Source organism: Sipha flava, unplaced genomic scaffold (genome assembly GCF_003268045.1).
Source record: "Sipha flava isolate LNK unplaced genomic scaffold, YSA_version1 83_pilon_pilon, whole genome shotgun sequence".
NCBI lineage: Eukaryota > Metazoa > Arthropoda > Insecta > Hemiptera > Aphididae > Sipha > Sipha flava.
In genome coordinates, this window is record NW_020273625.1 from 753,334 (window position 1) to 758,722 (window position 5,389).

General features: G+C 37.1%; 1 long non-coding RNA gene across 1 annotated transcript; it reads right to left on the reverse strand.

The window, feature by feature from the left end:
• Window positions 1-2,370: 2,370 nt before the first annotated feature.
• LOC112693266 lies at window positions 2,371-4,729 on the reverse strand. The gene is made up of 3 exons (XR_003149465.1): window positions 4,004-4,729; window positions 3,234-3,738; window positions 2,371-3,123 (listed from the first exon to the last, which is right to left on the reverse strand). It is a non-coding gene; the product is annotated as an uncharacterized LOC112693266 (long non-coding RNA).
• Window positions 4,730-5,389: the final 660 nt, after the last annotated feature.

Consider the following 5,389-nt stretch of genomic DNA (forward strand, 5'->3'; position numbering starts at 1 on the left):
AGACGAAATGTTAACGTCTAAAAAATTATTTTAATTGTTATGCCGTGTCATCGCTTTGTTCACTCCAAAACAAATCGATGCAGAATTAAGGATTTATTTTTAAACGTTCCTTGGTTATTTACTATTATTCGAAACATTTCAATTGTGAATATTATTTTTTATAATTGAACAAATTTCAGTATATAATTGAAACATTGTACGCTTTTTACGTTGGACGGCGCACCGCATAGGCAATTCAGGTGCTTTGTTGATTTTTATTTTACATTTTGGTAGGATTTCGGGGATGATTCCGTAAAGTTATGCACATATACTGTCGAGTACATTATTATTATCGTTATATATTATATATTATTGTTATTATCGAGTGCATTGATTATACAAATATCAGAAAGCTTTATACAAGTCATTTATGTTCAGATATAATCCAAGCTCAATAATTCAACTACAGAATAAATAAATAATAAAATAATAAAAGAGCAATTGTCGACCAAAATTCGATTTACATTTACTAGATTAAAATGTTCAGCGATCGAGTTGGTGCGTTTAAGTTGGTGACAATTAGCTAACATAATAATCTATGATATTCGACTATTTTAAATTAAAACGCAAACAACGTTCAAAACGCTATTTCGGCAGGTTTGAGCCTGTGTTGTTAGAGTTGTATTTGACAATGCAATACACACATTTAGATATAAGTATTTCATGATTCGTTGTAGAAACGGTCAATTAAGATGCAATCGAAGTGATCGGGATAACTGCATAAAATCGTTACGAAAAAATGTGTAAAATAAAATAGTGTGTAAATTAAATTTTTTTTTATAATATTTGATAATTTTCCTTATGTATATTTTAATGTATATGTTGTATACATTACATAAAATATACTATTTCTCATCGTCAAATATACTTTTTAGAAATAAAATACAACCCATAATATAATTTAATTATTTTATTGTTACTCTCAAAAAAACCTACCACTTGCTGCACAGTGAGGTGGTGAGACACACGTCATTCCGCTTATGACAACCTTTTTTTAAAACTATTAATTTTTTTTATTGAACGACAATATTGCTTTATACGATAAAACACTACTTTAATTTTGTATTTGTATTATATTTTTTTTTTCTAAAAAATCGATACCCGTGCAGCCAAAATAAGGTCATTTTTTAGATTTCTGTGCTGAAAATACTTACCGAACCAACAATATATTATTTCTATTGAAAAATATTCATAACGAGGACGATGCATTGCGTTCATGCGAAACTTCACTTGAACCAATAATAGTGAATGCAAATAAAAATCGTCTTCCCCGTACACGCGAGTAATTGCTTTTGGATAGTTTCATATTTTGTTTTTTTCTTTTTTTTTAAATCCAAAAAATACCGAAACGGTGTGTGTTGTCCGAATGTAATAGGCCGTCTCGCGAAATGATATAACTCTTTTTTCGGATGGTTATTATCGTTGGAATGATGTTCGTAATAATTATCAAGTATTAACGTAAATAGGACGATGCTCGAATATGCGTATGAGGTGGACGGAGGACCGAGGCTACCTTTTTACGATATGTGGTTTGAAATATTAATGTATGCGTTTACGCGCGTGAAGCGGTGGACAGCGGTCGAGGTACTCGAACGAGTGTCGACCACACGACCCGGGTCATCGGCGATCGAACAATCGGACGAGTCGACGGCTGCTCCGAAAACTGCCGTTCTAGCATTGGACCACGATGGTCGGAGATCGGTCGTCGGGGTGTGACACGCGGTTACCAGTGTTGAGACTAGGAAATTTTACGCCCGGGGAAAATATTAAGATTACGCCCTATCATAGACCAATAATCAAAAAAAATATTATTCTCAAGAATTTTTTTTCTAATAATCGGTATACAAACATACTTATTGAGTTTTAACAGAGTTAAACATATGAAATTAGTTGTTAATAATTAGAAAAAATTACACCCTTTAAAATCTTACACCCGGGGATGAATCTCCGTCTTCCACCACCTATTACCGCCGCTGGGTGCTGCGATATCGAAAACCGCGTGCACGGCTTAATCATTATATTATTATTATATCATTATATCATTATTAATCAGTACGGTAGTCACACGTATCGCCGTCGTTGTTTTTAGCTGCGGAACTTTGCACCCGTCGTTCCGGTTAACGTCGAGAAGGTGTGGTGCACTGCAGTCGTCGTTGGTCTAACCTTCTATCCTGGCTTTTGGAAACGTTCGGACGGAGAAAGGTTCGAGGTGGACGTTGTAGTGATCACTATGCACACACGCTGCGATCGGTCACCACAGTTATTGTTTAACGACGTCGCACGATCTTCGTTAGCCTTAGGTGATTGTGAGACTGATAGGTATTTGAATGATAATTAAACACTTTTATTGACACTTTTTATTAATCAACACAAGAAAAATAATAAACAGTTCAACCAATTCAATACTAGACAAGAAAGATCAGTTCAGTCCGGGTAAAAATTATGTAGTCGCGGCGATACGGCTGTAACATTGTCCACGACGAGCAATAATTAACAAAAAGGGAAAAATGACCAGCCTAACACTGTCCAACTCCTAACTATCTATCTTCTACCTTACATTAGGTGCCCCTATCGTGTTTATACAAGGGCATGTAATTCGGAAAAATTAACTAGACAAAAAAAAAAAAAAATAATAAATTTACAAATTACGGTATTCTTCGAAATACATGAAAATACGTTTTTTAACCACCTTCTTACGTGCTACGTACAACATATATTAATTAACTATCTGTTTTTATACAATGCAACGACGCGTCGTGACGCCTTTATTTATTAGTGGTCATCGGGTTTACTTCATCGTGGAATGGTATTTTTTGCGCGGTTCGCGTTCGGTTCATAAACATATATTACCGTAACGACTAGCTAACTTGTTTGCAAACTTTATGCTAGCGATACGGCTTTCGTTGTTACTCGGCCCTTATTGCTTGTACCAACGATCTGCCCTAACCGTAGACACCGTTTTCCTGTCCATCGTTCCTCTTTGTCACCGTCGATCATCTATTCGTTCTCGTCTCCCGTGTCCGTCTGCCGGTATACAGTACACGTTGTTGCGCACAACGCGTGTAGCACGGTGTGATCGGTGGCCTTGGAAAAGGATTATTTTTTTTTTTTCACAAACGCCTGAACAACTAATCCGTGCCGTAACAGGATTAGTTGTTTGTATTTCATGACGTTTCGAAACGATAAGATTATACCTGGTTTTTCGATCCGAGAGCATAACACGCGTCGCTCGTCTGAAACGCGGGTGGCTATAACTCCGGCCGACCGTCCGGGCATTACGTGGAGAACCGTAGGCCAGTAGCTCGTCGTCACGGATCACGTACCAATCCGTTGTCGAACAATCGAAATACGCGCACACGAATAAGCTCGTGCGTGCACGCGGCGCGTACCGATATGCATTTTGAATTGAATTATAGGGAAAGAAAAAAAATCGAATAGAACGTTGCGGTAAAAAGAGACGAAAATAATGTTTTCGCAGCGTTCCACCCTGTTCCCCGTGCGAACAGCAAACTTACTGACGTCTCCGGATCGCGAGACACTCCGGGTATTGTGCACGTTGGATCGCTATGCGCCGAACTGCGCCGTAAAAAACGAGATGCATAATAACCCGTACTTGATAATATCGGTCCCCGTCGTCGACCGATCAAGAGCAGACGTCGACGCGCACGAGGCATGAAATCGACATAACAACGGCAAGTGCTAGTTGAAATGGAGACCAAAAAAAAAAAAAAAAAAAAATAAATAAATAAATAAATAAATAAACGAATAAAAAGTTTGTAAACGAGGATTAACGAAACATCGAAATGGAATATTGAAATTCCGGACGGTGTGGTTCGTAGCGGTGCCAACGGATAATTTTCCACCGTCCGACCTACGTAGTGTACGATACGTAGAGTGCCCTGTAAAACCGATTCGGACGATAAACAAACGTGTGAGCGTTCCGTACGCGTTTTAAATAATTTACCTTATTAAATGGGCCCGGATATAGGCACGTCGTGCAATATGTTTATGAGAATTTACAGGTTTTCGAATAATCGTTTTAGGATTTGATTAAGAATTCATGCACTGTCCAAAGTTACTTTACGTGTGGGGCCAGTGGCAAAAAAACACTTTCCACGCCGTTTTCAAACGTTGCGAATCCGGTTGAATTTCAAATATCCCGTGATTTGACGATCAACTGCATTTTCGTTAACAAATCATTGATTTCGCGAGCTGTTCGATCAAATGCTGTCATATTACAGTGCTAATGTTTATACATTTTAACGATTATTTATCGGCCACACGCGACAATAATGTTACCGTTACGGCTGAAAAAACATTTTTCTAACCGATATTCACAGTTTATCCATTGTTCATCATAAATAATAAATAGAGTATGCGTAAGTCCATGCACTCGCGGTTTTCACAATTAAATATAAATAAATACACCGCGTGGAAAAACGTTGAAACGAACATTTCTCGTATTTTATGAGTACAATTTGAATATAGGGACGAGGAAAGATACACTTTAAACACTCGGAGCAAAATAAACACGTACAAAATAGATTAACTCGAGTGAACAAAACGCGATCATATCAGTAGTCACTATATCGTTACCGCGAAGTCTAACAACGAACAAATTAAAATTAAAATCTAAACAAAGATTTGGTATAATACTTAAACCATTTTCGTTTTGGATGTTTTTCAACCGAAACGTGTGTACACTACTGTACTCCTTCTACCGACGTATATTAATATTACGTACCTACTAAGCGAAACGCGTTTGTTGGGTAACAGATGTTAGTATTTGAAAGGCAAATCTATTGCGTTGTTCGCTTTCACTCGGATCATCCTAACGTTACAAAAAAAAAAAAAAACAATGATTAATTTTACGTACACGTCCGTATTACGCGTTTTGGTCTCGGGGAACGAATCGTACGCATCGCGGCTTACGATCAATTACCATATTGACTATTTCCTTGCGTGATTTCTATGCGTATCGTACCTACGCAAATATTGTTCAATATAAAAATCCGCTTTTTACTGTACGATTTGTGTTGCTGATACATTGTGAGCATTCGTTAACCGTACGCGTCAGCGCAATGTTTACCGAGAATATTTTCTTTCGTTATAATTGTTCCTTTTTTTATTCCTCCAACAATGAGTTCATTGTTGTTTGAAAAATGTGCACTACTTTCATTGTAATATTATACTGCTGAACGCTAAGGTTTTTTTTGTTTCCTCGGTCGTATTTAGTGTTTTCGTAATTCTATTACTCTCTTAATGTATTTTAGTTTTGGTGTGACGTTCTGTTTCTGAAATTGCAACGCTGACGCAACCCATAATTTATTATACTTAGGACATACCCTGT